This window comes from Leopardus geoffroyi, chromosome B3 (genome assembly GCF_018350155.1).
Source record: "Leopardus geoffroyi isolate Oge1 chromosome B3, O.geoffroyi_Oge1_pat1.0, whole genome shotgun sequence".
In the NCBI taxonomy this organism is placed as follows: Eukaryota; Metazoa; Chordata; class Mammalia; order Carnivora; family Felidae; genus Leopardus; species Leopardus geoffroyi.
In genome coordinates, this window is record NC_059337.1 from 96,162,736 (window position 1) to 96,179,402 (window position 16,667).

Sequence of the window (16,667 nt, forward strand, 5' to 3'; positions counted from 1 at the left end):
GCATCACTCATAACCAGAGATGCAACAATCCTCAGCAAAATATTACCAAACTGAATCTAGCAATGATTCTTAAAAAATTATATAGCACAAATAAATGTGTAATTAAGGGTTTAATTTCATGTATGGATGTCTAGAATTTTTAAATTGAAAATGTAATTTACCATATACATAGACTAAAGAAGAAAACAATATTGTTGTATCAAGTGACAGTGAAAAATAATTTGATAAAATCTAACACCTATTCATGATTTAAAAAACCTCTCAGCATACTAAGAAAAAGGAGAAATTCCTCATATTGAAAAAGAACATGCTAAAAAAAAAAAAAAAACTACAGCTAATATCATATTCAATGATGAGAGGCTGGCTGCTTTCCCCCAAAGATCAAGAATAAGGCCAGCATGACCTATCTGAAAGCCCCAGCTAGTGCACGTAGATAAGAAATAAAACATGTGCAGATTGAAACGGGAGAAATAAAATTGTCTTCATTCATTGTCTATCTAGAAATATCAAAGTATGTACAAAAAAACCCTGGAACTAATAAGGATAGCAAGTTTGAAAGATACAAAGATAATAGATGAGTCTGTTGTTTTCCTGCATACTAGCACCGGTTGATTACACTTTGAAATTACATTTAAAAAAGCAATACTACTTATGATGGCACACACAAAAAAAATAAATAAAAGGGAAATACTAGGGTGTAAATCTAACAAAATATGTGCAGGACCTGACTACCTAAATATGGAAACCTACAAAATACTGATGAAAGAAATCAAAGAATATCCAGATAAAAAATTCCAATGACTGAGAAGATTCAATATCATTACTATTGTTAATATTTCCTCCAATTTCATCTATAGATTCAGTAGGACTCTAATTAAAATCTTAGCAAACTATTTTGTAGATAATAACGAGCTGATTTTCAAGTTCTTATGGAAAGCAAGAGACATGAAATACTCAACATAGTACTGAAAAAAACAAAGTTGGAGGAATCACACTACCTGATTTCAAGACTTCTTTTGAAGTTATAGTTTTTAAAACAGTGTGATATTGGCAAAGTGATTAATGCATACATCAGTGCCCTAGAATAGAGAGCTCAGAAACAGACATACACAAATATATTCAACTGGTCTGTAAAAAGTATAAATTCAATTCAAGGAAATTGGAATTTCTTTCAAAGTTAGAAAAATAAAATTCTTTTCAACAAATAGTATTGGGGCAAATGAATATCCATTTGCAAAAATTGAACCTAGACACAGATCTTATACCTTTCATAAAATTTAACTCAAAATAGAGTATAGACCTAAGTATAAAATGCAAACAATAAAACTTCTAGAAGGAGACCTTGGGTGTGATGATGAGGTTTTAGATGAAATACCAAAAAACATGGGTCATGGGAAAAAAGAAAAGAAAAGTTTGGTAAATCAGACTCAACTTAAAGCAAAACAAAACAAAACACCTGTATGTTCTGAAAGACTCTGTGAAGAGAATGAGAAGACAAAACACAAACTTAGAGAAAAATACTTGCAAAACACATAACTGATAAAGGACATGTACCCAAAATATATTTTTAAAAATGTCTTGAAATTCAACAATAAGAAAACAAATAATCCAATTAAAAATGGACAAAAATCTGAGCAGACACCTCACCAGAGAAGATATACATATATCAAAGAAGCATATGAAAGGATGCACAACATCATTTGAAATTAAGATATTGCATATTAAAACAATGAGATAGAACTAACCAACTATGAGAAAGGGTAAAACCCTTAAACAGACAAATTCGTTATTGGTGAAGATACAGAGCAACAGAAATTCCTTCGTTGCTGGTAGGAATACAAAATGGTAAGCCACTTTGGAAGACTATTTGTCATTTTCTTACAAAGGTAAATTAAACATAGTTTTATCATACAATCCATCCATCATGCTCCTAGGAGTTTACCCAACTGATTATAAAATGTATGTTTACACAAAAATCTACATGTTAATGTTTGTAGAAGCTTTTTTGACAGTAACCAAAAATTGGAAGCAAAAAGTATGTCCTTTAATAGGTGAACAAATAACATTTGATGTATCTATACTATATCACACAATATGTATGTCACATAATAATGTAATAGTGATATTACATTATCATGAATGTAATTAGTATAATCACATATCACTAATTAGTGATAAAAAGAATGAGCTGTATTAAGCCATGTAAAAACATGGATAAATTTCAATGCATATTTTTAGATAAGAAGCCTGTCTGAAAGGGCTAACTACTCTATAATTCTGTTCCTGAGATAGTCTGTTAAAGGCAAAGCTGTAGAGACATAAAAGGGATCATTGGTTGCCAGGAGTTCAGAGTGTGTGTGTATGATGGGGGGTGTGGGTGGTGAGGAAAGGTGGTTGAATATGTGAAGCAAAGGGCAGTAAAACCTGATAGTCAACGAAAATAGCAGAAATATTAGAGATTAAATTTCTTAGCATTTTGGAAATCTCTACTCTTTAGAATTGGATAGTAATTTGATGTAAGAAGCAGATAAAATTAATATAGCATAAAATCTGAGTTTATTTGCTGCACACATACATCCAATGGTTTACTAAATATCTATTTCTAGATGTCTCAAGAATGCCCCCAAATCAACATTTTCAAAATTGGGCTTATAACCTTTCTCCTAATTTTTTTTTCTTCTTTAATATTCCCTATTCCAGGAAATATTTCCACAATTCATCCAATTTTTGAAGCCATAAACGTCCTAGTCTGTTTTAACACCTTCTAATGCTATACTTTTCCAAAGTTGGGTCAATTTTGCCTCATAAATATATCTTGAATTGATCCTTTCTCTCCATTTCCATCCGCACCCTTCCATTATTTCCTGTGTGATCTGCTTAAAGTACTTTTTAAAAAGCAATCTGCAGTTTATCCATTTTAATCTCTACACTGTGGCCAAAGTGATCTTTGCAAATTCAAGTGTGTTTATATCACCTCTCTACATTAAGAGTGCTCAATTATTTCCTCTTCCTCTTAGTATAAAGTATTAGGGCCTATTAATGCTATGTCAGTAAGTTGACTACATGCCTCATTGTCCAACACAGTTCCATTCCTATCTGTGATCCTGGTAGTATAATTGTTTCATTCACATGCCTTTTCATTTATAGGGGTATCTGGTTTGGACAATAAATTATATGCTTACCCTAATTATAAGGCTCTGTATTATCTGACCTCTTTCTATGTCTTAAGCCTCATCCTGAAACTTGATCCTTCTTACTCTCATATCTCCAGATTCTTTTTCATTCCTTGATAAATACCATACTCTCTCCTACCAAAGTGTATTTGCCTGTGCTGTTTACTCTTTCTGAGACTCCATAACACTGAGCTCCGCTCCCCACTCTGTTGTTTTTGTTTGTTTGTTTTATAGTCAGTTTCTACTTATTTTTCAAACCACAACTTAATTTCCAAAAGTTTCCTGGACTTCCAAAATGTTTAAATTCTGCTCTTATATGCTTTCATAGGAACATGCACATTTCCTTTTTGTAGTACTTATTACCATAGTAACTTTACCTTTTTTTCTTTGATTATTTTATTAATACCTGCTTCTATTAGAAACTTACTAGTGTATAAATACCTTGACAGCACCTGAATAAATAAAATTTATTAAGCTTAACCTGTGATATAAAAGCTGAGCAGAAATTATCCCCATCCATGGTTCATCATTATAATCACTTCCTTCCACAATCATTGAAATTCCTTGCCCTTTTTCCCCCATTTTGTAGGTATGTGGCAGAATCACTACCTTAGAGAAAACCAAATACTAATTACCAATGGGCTCTCAGTGGCACCAGTTGATATTGGTACCTTATTCTCTTGTCCTTTCAGAAAACTATTTCAGGGGCCCTTTGGGCAGCTCAGTTGGTTAAGCTTCTGACTGGCTCAGGTGATGATCTCAGCGCTTGTGGGTTGGAGCCCCCAAGCCCCGTGCTGGGCTCTGTGCTGACAACTCAGAGCCTGGAACCTGCTTGGGATTCTGTCTCTGTCTCTCTCAGCCTCTCCACTGCTCTCTCTCTCAAATATAAATGAACATTAAAAATTTTAGAAAACTGTTTTATATCCTATCCTTTCTCTTTGAGTCTTTAACACATCCCCCGTTGTTATCCCCAATTATTTTTCTTCCTGTTTCACTAAGAGAACTTGTAACACCCCTCTCCAAGTATATTAACACATATTATCCATTTGCTTATTCTTATGGTCTTATACTCTGATTTTCCTCCTATTAATATGGATGCTTCTGTCTTCCTATCTGATGCAACATTCTAGTTCACAAGCCTCTAGCCCCATCTCACCTACCAAAAGACAGTCTTTTTCTTTACTCTCCACATCATCAATGTGTCCTCTCTTCAAAAGCATTTTTATCTGCAACCAAACATGGTTCAGTTTTTTATGGGAAAATCCTTCTTAACATCCCACATTTCCCTTTAGTTATTGACTCCTTATTATCTACCACTTTACAGCAAAAACTCCTCCAAAGTGCTGCCGGCACTTTCTTTTTCACAAACGATTTAAATCAGGCTTTTAAAATTCACCATTCTATGGAAAATATGCTTCTCACAATCACCAATGATTTCCATGTTGTTAAGTCTAATGGTGATGGTAATCTTTATCTTACTTGACCTATCAGAAGGAATTAACTGGTCACTCTTTCCTTTCTGAAACAGGATCTTCCCTTGTATTCTTGACTCCACGTTTTCCTCATATCTCATTGTCTGTCTCTTCTCAGTCTCCTTTGCTGGTTTTCCCCATTCCTCAACCACGAGGAATGAGTGACCCAGAACGCAGTCCTCCAAACTCTTCCATCTCTATACTAATTCTCTCACCAATTTCATTATGTCTATGGTGTCTAATACCATCTGTACTCTAAGGACTCTTGAATTTATATCTCCATATAGATGCTCTCATCTGAATTTGAGACTCTCATATCCAAAAGCACATACAACAAATCTAGTGGATTTTTAATAGTCATCTCAAAATTAACATGTCCAAAATGAAACTCTTCACCTTCCCCCCAAATCTGTCTTACAATCTTTCTATTCTCAGTTATTGTCAAATCCATCCTTCCATTCGTTCATGTCAGCAACATCTTTGATTTCTCTTCATTTTATATTTAACATCTATTCTAGTTGCAAGCCCTATTGACCCAACTTTCAGGATTTATCCAAACTTTAAATACTTTACCTCATTTCCACCATTGCACATGATATAAGCCACTATCATCTCTCAACAGAAGTTTGCCATAGCTTTTTAACTGGTTTTGTTCATTCCACCCTTTTCTTTCTATAGGCACAGAATCTAGAATGGTCCTTTAAAAAAACATATCATATTAAAAATATTATGTTTAAAATCCCCTTAACTTCTCATCTCACCCCCCAAAAAAGCCAATGGCTGCATAATGCCCTGCAAAGCCCTGCATAATCTATCCTATTTCCCTTTGATGATGCCTTTTATTATTCTCTCCATTGCTAAAACTGCTCTAGACTTATTAGTCTTCATGATATTTCTGAGCAACTAAAGTGCCCATCACCAATGTTTTATTGACCAGAACATTTTTCCCCCATTTAATAACATCACTTGTGCTTTTCACATACCATTCAGGAGTAAGCACTCCTTACCCCTTCCTTCCTGTTTTATGTTTTTTCCAAAACAATTATAACAACTTGCATATTATATGTCTGACTTAGGCATGTGTATGTTATCTGTTTCCTTCCACCATAAAATTAGGGATTTTTCCCCCTCTCTCTATTTTCTGTTTCTTGTTCTATTCCTCAAATTTAGAAGAGTTTGGCACATAATAGAACTCCACCTATTTACTGAATGAGTGAATGAGTAATTAATTAAACTTATATAGAGGCTTAGATTCGCTATTGATATGGCAAGCTTAATTGGTCTCAGCTCATTTTTTGTAGCTTGTATAAATTTCCCAAACATCGGGCATATGTTTTAACTCAGGCAATGAGAGAAGCAGGTGACTTTATTCCTGGAGGCGTAGGAATAGGCTTGTGCCATTTAAATCATGTAGCATTTGTCCCTAGGGGATTGGTGAGACCTAGGATAAATTTGGAAGCAAAGACAAAAGGGAGATAGTGTTGGGTGGTCCTGCATAGTGGGTCACCAAGAATACCTGTTTAAGCTCATTATATAATTGACAAATTGCTTATTTTGCATTGTAGACATAAAATAGAATGTTATCTCATGGCATTATTGGAGATACTTACCCAGGTTTCAGTGTGTAATTTAGAACCCACCATTTTCTGAAAATGATGTGGAAATTCAGGAATGGGCTAACACAGATAAAGTTATATGCCAGGATCCTGGGGAAATGAAGGGGTGGCTGGTTTGATAAGTACCAGATTTAATGTGCGTAAAACTGGCCCTGTTACTGTGGACAGAATGCTGGGCAGGGATTTTTTTTAAGTCTTTTACATTCATATTTGATATAGCTTATTAGAAATACACAAGTTGGAAAGCATAGGATTTCTAAGAATAATCCAGAAAGATTAAATTTGGGGAATTTATAATGCTTGCTAGAAGAGTTTGCAATGGTACTTTGGCTTTATAAATAAAGCATTCTATCACGAATGCTATGTAAGTTATATATAGAATTTTCCATTGAATATGTAGCTGTATATCACTAGACCATTTAGGTAGTAGTTTAAAAATTTAAATATTAGTGTGCAATTATTTTAGAGAGTTTCTAAATATCTGAGTTCTATAAGCCATATATTCTCCCTATGGTGGAAGCCAAACAAAACAACACAAAACATCAAACTGGCATACCATAAGTATGTTAACTAGAATTACATCTTGCTGTGGGTAGTTAATACTTAGGTTCACATGAAAAAAATTTTTTTTGGTTTATTTTTGAGAGAGAGAGACAGAGCATGAGCGGGGAGGGGCAGAGAGAGAGGGAGACACAGAATCCAAAGCAGGCTCCAGGCTCTGAGCTGTCAGCACAGAGCCCCAAGCAGGACTCGAACTCACAAACCACGAGAGACCATGACCTGAGCTGAAGTCGGATGTTTAACTGACTGAGCCACCCAGGGACCCCACTCAGGTTCACATTTTGAAAAAAAATATGAGAAGATAGAGTAGTAGAAATTTCACTGGAGGTAGGGACCCCTAGGAATTAGGAGGTTATTAGAAGAGTCTAGGAGTGCTTATAAGGAGATGGAGTTATAGGTACAATTAGATAGCTTTGAGAGATATTAAAAAATAGAACTGCTTAGACTTTGTACTGGTTACCTTAGGCATGGTGAAAAGAGAGGGACTATTGTAAATGGCAGTTTTCTGATTCAAGCAATTGAATATTGGTGGTGATATTCACTAAGAGTGGGAACTGATGAGGTCAGCTTTGTGTGTATGTGTGGGATTATAAATTCAATTTTGAGTCTGAGTTTGAGACATTCCATTAAAAGTAGCAAATATGTAGCTAGATATCAAAATGTGAAATTCTAAGGTGTGTCTAGACAGAAGATATAAATTTCAACGTTTATTTATTTTTGGGACAGAGAGAGACAGAGCATGAACGGGGGGGGAGGGGCAGAGAGAGAGGGAGACACAGAATCGGAAACAGGCTCCAGGCTCTGAGCCATCAGCCCAGAGCCCGATGCGGGGCTCGAACTCGCGGACCTCATGGACCGCGAGATCGTGACCTGGCTGAAGTCGGACGCTTAACCGACTGCGCCACCCAGGCGCCCCAAGATATAAATTTCAAAGTCGTCCTGTGTATAGATATGATTTGGAGGCAGGGGAGTCAATGTGATGTCTTATAAAAATGATTAGGAAAATACCAGAATACAATAACTAGGACTGGGGTAAGGTTTTTTTTTTTTTGTTTGTTTGGTTTTTTTTTGTTTTTTTGTTTTTTTGTTTTTTTCTGTGAAGGGCTATGTATATAATAAATATTTTAGGCTTTGAAGGCTATATAAACTCTGCCACAACTATACATCTTGACACTGTTATGCAAAATTGGCCACAGATGATACATAAATTAATTAGCCTGGTTTTGTTCCAATAGCACTTTATTTACACACAAACACCTTATTTACAAAATCAGAATGTAAGTTGGATTTGATTCATAAGACATAGTTTGCTGACTCATGAACTGGGATCCTGAGTTGAAATACTGTATCAGGTAAACAAAAATGAATTGGTAAAGCCAAAAAAGCGAGAGGAGGTAGAAAAAAAAAATAATTGAGGGTTGTGTCAGAAAAGTAGATGGAAAATAAAATTCTAAAGAAAGAAAATACTTATGAGTTAAAAGAAATCCCATTAGATTTAGCCACATGGTAATCATTGATCACCTTGCTAAATATATTTTAAAGGGATAATGGGAACAAAAAATTGCAGTGAGTTGAGGAAAGAATAGAAAAAAGAGAGAAATGGACCCAGGTACAGATAATGCTTTTTATGAAAATTAGTTGGGAAGTGGAGGAGAGAGGATAGTCTATACCTGGGAAGGGAAGGGAAGAATTTTCTGAAAGTGGATATAAAGTGGATATGGCAAGAACAATCAGACACCTCATTTGTCTTGAGATTCTATATGGTCACATGCTTGTATCCCCCAGTTCAGGTTCCCTACTTCATTTTGTGCTCACTTGTTTAAGCATGAGGCGTTGGCGCTTGGTGGTGTAGCATCTGCAGATGCCAAGGTTCAACAAACCCCTCGTTTCAAAGCTCTCCCCATTTTCAGGGAGTTTAGGCCATTTGAGGAATACACTTCTTTAGGACATGTGTGTATGGGGAAGTATTTCTTTCAGTGACTATATACACTTCCATTGGTGGTGTTGCATAACAAAATGAGTAAATGAATTTTACTAAATCTAAAAGTATCATGTTAATCTGTTATTAAACCAGTTGTAAGCTGTCACCCCTTAGTGATCCAGAAATTTAGTTAAACATGGATTGTTAACATTTGAGAATCTTAAGATCTCCCTGTCATTTCTGGAAAATTGCATATAGTTAATGTGCCTATGTAGTCACCACAGTGGCGTATGGGAAATGAGCAGATACTTCACTATTTTCTATAACAAATTCCTTGCACCAAAAACTTTGTGATTGTAATAGTATTCTGGAAATAAGGCCTTCCACTATCTCTCTTTATTCAGCCTAAATATGCTACCTTTTTTTCTTCATAAACTCCCCGACACTCTGGGGGGTAACAAGCCCACTTTTCCAATGGTCTCAAGACAAGCATGCTTTTTGAGAACTTTGTCCACAAATGTGGGTTTATTATCCCTAAGATAGAGGGTGTACAAACTACTAGGTATAACAACTTCTGTAGCTCATGTATGTGTACTCATTTCTAGAAAGTAGTGGGCACAGGATTTATGATTAGGGCCATCGCACAGCAGGATTTTGTCTTTATATAAAAGGTAGTCCAAATTTTTATTTAAATTTATCTCTTTCAATTAAAAATATGCATTAAATAAAGACTTAAATACAAACTTGCAAACTTGACTGAATTTTCTTCTTTCTTTTACAATCTAAATTAAAGAATGAAGGCAGAAATTTAACATTTTTATGATACTTCCAAGTTGTAAATTTAGATAATCATTACTTTTATGTTATAGTATACATTGCAGTTTATTATTATTTAGTGACAACAGTTACCAAATTGTACCTAGTTGTTTAATTCATAAACTGTAAACTTATTCTAGCTTTAGAAACTGATGACTATTTAGATTTCTATTTTATTTTAAGATATTAAATCCATATTTTAGACAAATTCATACTGATGAGCCCAAACTCAGAAAGCTTCTTTGTTCATTTGTGATATAAAGCCATTTTACTTTCCATTGATAATTTATTCAAAACTTTAACTATATAATAATTATTTTAGAATTTCATTTTTATATGATGATGTATTTGTTTCCAATTCTTTGTACTGTATGGCTGCATATCAGATATGTTATCCAAGTTAAGACTAACCAAAAGTATATTTCAATTCCAGAATCAGAAGTAGGAAAGTAAGATAACTATATGTTATTAGTAAAAGCAATGGACAGAGGAAAACAAAAAGTTGTAGTATGGTTTTTATTTTCTCAACTGCTTTGGAGATTAAAAAAACAAACAAACAAGGGCTAAAGGATCCTTTGATTAGTAATATTTTGGAAAACATCAGACTTCTAATGATTAATGATAAAAAAATAGCAGACTGCTTTAATGGTATCTTGTCTTCCTTAATCCTGAGCCAACCAGCTATATCTAAACTATAAATATCTTCCAGTCAGTTTTACTATATGTTTAGAAGTCGCACATTTTATCTGTACTTCCAAGATAGAAATGGCAGTAAATGAAGGTGAGGCATAGGGAGTGCCCAAGAGTGGCTTCCCAAAAGGGATATATTCTTAAAGCTCTCAGATAATTCTGATATGAGACTCAGGTTATGATTTACAAATTTAGAGATTGAGGAAGAAAATGTTGTTATAGGCATCAGTGAGAAAGGAATTTGGTATTGTGCCTATTATTTGTTCATTTGAACAGTTTTTATGTTTTTTTTTATTTTTTAGATAGATTCAATCTTTAAAGACCCAATATGTGCAGATAAGATCAGTGACATGTATTAGAATTATTTGATTATAGCAAGAAAGAGTTGATATGTCATAATGACCAGCCAAATTCAAAATTGAGCAGAGGAGATAACTTTTAGAATAAAATATAGTCGATATATAAAAGTTAGAAGCCATTGTATCTACTTGTCCCTAGGTATTTATATTCCTTTAAATTTTGCTCTATTTTGAATATCAAATATATAAATCTAAGATAATTATGTTTAGCTATTATATTAAAAATCAAATAATTGAAAAACATGCAAATAACTTCTTTGCTAAATTAATAACATCAAGTCTTGTTCTTCCAATCAAAATGTTGTAGCTAAGATCTTGGGTCAAATTTGCCTATTCCAGAGTTTTTTAGTATGGTTTATAGTTCACATGATTCAGAATAACATTTTTAAAGGTGAACATTTATAACCCCTACCTCAGATACACAGAATTGTAATCTCTGGGTGATATAGGCTTTGTAATTTAAATTTTATTCACAAGCTCTCTGGAGATTTTGTTACACATTAAATTCTTGGAATAATTGTTTTATTTCCTCCTAATGTAAAACTCAGGATTATAAATATCTGTATGCCACAGTAGGCCAGGAGAGGGCAGCAGAAAGCTGGAATTTATGGGAAAGAAATGAAGACTTGAGGTATCTGAGAAGTCACCTAGGATTTGGGAGAACATACATGTAGGTATTTGGATGAGAGTTTGTAACTCCAACTAAGAAGCAAATCTGTTGGTCTATTCTCTTAGGTACTTAAAAAGAGCTTGTAGAATTTGGATGAGTTAATTCAAAACCATATGTCAAAATGGAGAGTAAGTCAACTGGAAAGCATTCAGCATTGATTCCCCAGAAACAGATTTTTAGGTCACCCCTCAACCCAAAATAAAGAAGAAAGACGCCTTATAAAGAAGAGAGACAATAACACCTATAATGTTTTGTAACATCTTATTATAGAATATGTTTATGAAAGCTCTAGTTACTAAAATATTTTCCCAGTAACAACAATTTAGTTGAAGTTGTTGGTGTTTCAGTGGACTTTTATTAGAAGAAAAAGAAGTTCCTACCCTACTCACCCCAAGCCTTCTACCAATTAAATGTTTCAGATGTTTGTTCTTGGCAAAGGACAATGACTAGCCAAGTTTGCTTTAGCACATTGTCTCTTACAATTTATGCTGTCATATTTTTATCCACATATTTCATGTTAGATATCCTATAGAGACATTAGATATATATTACTTGTTATTCCATTTCACATACTTAATTCCTTTAAACTAGTGAGAAGTAGTTTAGCCTAGTATATTGCTAAATACAGAAACACAAGAATAAATGGCTGTGTGAATTTAGAGAATTGAACCATATATAGATACTTTTGAATTATAAATACAACAAAGGAAAATAGCATTTCAGTATATGACCTGTATTTGTTATAATATAGTAATAACATATGGTCAAAAGAGAACATCTACTTTTGGAAATGGTTCAAGAGGAAAAGAATATTGTTTCTGATGAAAAGATAGACTAATTTTTATAGAGTAGCTGACACCAAACTCTTAATTGTAAAGCTTTAAAATTGTTAGAAATAATCTGTTGTGAGGGTACTTAGAAAGAAAACCAAAACTACTATATTTTTTTCAGAAGGCATTAATAGCCAATTGATGGTTAGGTTGGAGAAAAAGTTACTTAAGTGCAATATTTATATACGATCTCAGAACAATAATATATAAGAAAAAAGTAAGTACTGAAATGACATAGTATACAATGCAAATATAAGATAGTCTAGATATATAAAAGACTATTTCATGAAAGTGAAACAGTGAAATACTGCTACTAAAAAGAAAAAACAAGATGTAGGGTGGGGAGGATACCTAAAAAGAAAAAGGGAAAAATGAACATATTTTTAATGGAGAAAAATGAAGAATGTAGAAGAATGTAGGATGGTGTAAGTAAACTGTATCAAGCGAATAGTCACAATACCTGCCAAAAATATTCTCTAATTGCAGTTATGCATACACAGAGCCAAGAACACAGGGTAAGGAGAGAAGGATTGATGGGATAGTGGTGACTATCTTTTTAATGTGTTTTCATTACACTAAAAGATTAGGTAACCAAAAAAAAAAAAAAATAGTGAAGAGAGTTAAACAGGATTAGCCATATTCTGTTCTTCAAAAAACTGTTAAAAATGGTTCTTCTTAAATGTAATAGTAATATTACATCAAAAGATGCTATCTGTAATTTTATGGGTCTTATTGTCATAAACACTACTCTTTTAGCAAGCAGATTCGTTAACATAAATTCATAATTGAGAAGTTGATCCACTTGTGAGTTATTTGAAAGGAGGAGGAGATGATATTGTAAAGCCCTAAAGGAACAAAAGGAGGTAAGAAAATTGTAAATAGAATATATAGCAATCTTAAATTATCCATCAGTCTATCAATTACTTGATTCATCCATCTAGCCATCTACCCATCATCTATCCATTATGGAGTATCCACTATGGATGAGGCACTGGGCAAGGTAAAAAGCAGGCATGGCTCTTCTTTGGAGACGTTTATGTAGAGAAGGCAGTGCAGTGTGAGTGATGGATCCTACACTACAAGACAGAGAAAAACACCTACAATAAAATATTTATTTGTATTTTCTACTATAAAATATCCAATCTGTTTGTTTTAGATGGCATATTACTCAAACAACAAAATAACAATAAAAACACCAAAAAATATTTTCAGATGAGCATGCTGACAAAGATTTATAAAGAAATAAACAAGTAGAGTAAAATAATTTTTACAAGGCATTTGGTCAGTTGCTATTTAAATTTTATTGGTTTATTTTGATGACTAAAGCAGACATGAAATAATATCAAATATAGTAACAAACCTAGGGTGAAAGTAGGAAAGTTTACTTTCACTGCTTCCATTTCAGGTGTTATTTAAATTATTTTGGATTTCTTTTTTGTTCACATAATTCTAGCACATTGTATAAGGGGTAGTTGTGTCAGGCTAGGCAGAAGCATGAAGCTGTTTTTTTCGTTGTTGTTTGTTTTTTGTTTTTCCTATATTCATATGGTTAGAAGGGCTGTGTATGGATGTTGAGATTCCAACGACATGCACTAGGCTGAATTGTCTGTTGCCTATTTGGTATAACCACCACGTGAAAGACTGGAATTATTCATGAGCATACTCTTCCTTATATGGATCCAAGTTAGAGTCACTAATAAAAGGAAGTTTCTCATGATTTGGAAAGCAGGAACTAAGTGGAGGCCACCACTCTAAAGAGATCACGGTTGTCAGACATGGAAACTTTGACAGATGTAATGGCTTCATCTAGACATGATGACTTCACAGGCTGCTCCATGAGTTACATATCACGTTAATGGGGGTTGGGGGGAGGGACTATGTAGATGTCTACTAGCTCTGACCTCATGATGTCTATTTTGTGGCTAAGCACATTTTTTCCCACAACCTGTGGTAGCTTTTTGAAGAATTTTAAGACTTTGTTTTTTACAGCAGTTTTAGGTACACAGCAATATTGAGCAGAAGGTACAGAATTTTTTCATATACATTCTGTCCACACATGTCTGGCCTCCTCCATCAGAGTAAAAATTTGTGGCAACTGATAAACCTACATTAACACATCATTATCATCTGAACTCCATAGTTTACATTAGGATTCACTCTTGGTATTGTATGTTCTATGAGTTTGGACAAATGTATAATGCCATATATTCACCATTATAGTGTCAGAGTATTTTCACTGCCTTTAAAATCCTCTGTACTTCATCTATTCATCTCTTGCCACAGGTCCCCTCTCCCAACCTCTGGCAACCACTGATCACTTTACCATCTCCATAGTTTTGTCATTTCCAGAATGTTATATGGTTGGAATCATATGGTATGTAGCTTTTTCAGATCGGTTTCTTTCATGTAGTAATATACATTTAAAATTCTTCTATGTATTTTCATGGCTTGATAGCTCATTTCCTTTTAGTATTGAATACTGTTCCATTGTCTGGATGTACCACAGTTCATTTATCCTTTCACCCACCTACTGAAGGCATCTTAGTTGCTTCCAAGCTTTGGTAATTATAAATAAAGTTAGTGTAAATACCACATGCCAATTTTTGTGTGGACATGTTAAACTCCTTTGGGTAAATACCATGGAGTACGATTGCCAGATCATATGATAAAACTATGTTTACTTTGTAAAAATGCACTAACCTGCCTTTCAGAGTGGGTAAACCAGTTTGGATTCCCACCAGTAATGAAAGAGATTTGCTGTTGCTCTTCATCTCTTGCAGCATTGGTTGTCAGTGTTGTGGATTTTGGCAATCCTAATATAGATAGATGTGTGGTGGTATCTCATTGTTTTAAGTTACATTTCCCTGATGACATATAATGTGGAGGATCTTTTCATATGCTTATTTGCCATCTGTATGTCTTTTTTGGTGAGGTGTATATTAAGGTCTTTGGTCCATTTTTTATTCTGGTTGTTTGATTTCTTATTGAGTTTTAAGAGTTCTCTGTATATTTTGGATAAGAGTCCTTTATCAGGTACATCTTTTGCAAGTATTTTTTCTCTGTCTCGGGCTTGTCTTCTCATTCACTTGACAGAATCTTTTCCAGAGCAGGAAGTTTTTATTTTATTTTTAATTTTTTAAAATATTTTTTAATGTTTATTTATATTTGATATTGAGAACGAGAGAGAGAGAGAGAGAGCACAAACAGGGGAGAGGCAGAGAGAAAGGGAGACACAGAATCAAAGCAGGCTCCAGGCTTCAAGCCATCAGCACAGAGCCCGATGCAGGGCTCGAACTCATGGACTGTGAGAACATGACCTGAACAGAAGTCGAATGCTTAAGTGACTGAGCCACCCAGGCACCCCTATTTTATTTTATTTTATTTTATTTTATTTTATTTACTTATTTATTTTTTAATTTTTTTTAACGTTTATTTATTTTTGAGACAGAGAGAGACAGAGCATGAACAGGGGAGGGTCAGAGAGAGGGAGACACAGAATCTGAAACAGGCTCCAGGCTCTGAGCTGTCACCACAGAGCCTGACGCAGGGCTCGAACTCACAGACTGCAAGATCATGACCTGAGCCGAAGTCGGACGCTTAACTGACTGAGCCACCCAGTCGCCCCACCCCTATTTTATTTTTTAGAAAATTTTAATTTCAATGAAATCCAGCTTATCAGTTCTTTCTTTCATGGATCATGCCTTTGGTGTTATATCTAAAAAGTCATTGCCAAACCCAAAGTCATTTAGATTTTCTCCTACGTGACTTTCATAGTTTTGCACACATGGATCTGTGATCCATTTTGGGTTACTTTTTATGAAGGATATAAAATCTATGTTCAATTTTTTTTCTTGCATATGGACATCCAATTGTTCTGGCACCCTTTGTTGAGGAGACTATCTTTGCTCATTGTATTGTCTTTGCTTTTTTGTCAATGACCAGTTGTCTTTATTTATTGTGGTCTATTTCCAGGCTCTTCATTTTGTTGCATTGATCTATTTATTGATTTTTTTTTTCACTTTTACCACACTTTCTTCACTGACACTTCTTCCTGTAGCTTTATAGTAAGTCTTGAAGTCAGGTAGTGTCAGTTCTCTGATGTTGTTCTCAATATTGTGTTGGCTGTTCAGGATCTTTTGTCTGTTCCTATAAACTTTTTATAGGGAGAAGCAATTATAGTGGGTTTCCCCTAGCCAATCTTATCTTAATAGCTCTTAATTCATAGATCATGGAGCCAGTAAGGGGATTCTTCTAGTTTTGAATATGTATACTGCCTTCCAGAAGTGAGGATATAACCATAGATGTACTTAGAAATTCACTAACCCTATCATGAGATGGACCTAAGCCAAAACTTCATTAATAAATTCAATCCACTAGCTCCTCCTTGGAATGGCAAACCAAAATGGCATTTTGGGTTACAAAGGTTTAATGTCAGTTCCCAAGTCCAGTAATTTCTGTAAAGTCCAGGAATTTTCCTTTTCCTAATGCAGTCATCCTCCTATGACTCCTTCTTGTGGTGATTCAAGTCCTCACTTTGGAAAAACACAATAAAACAAATG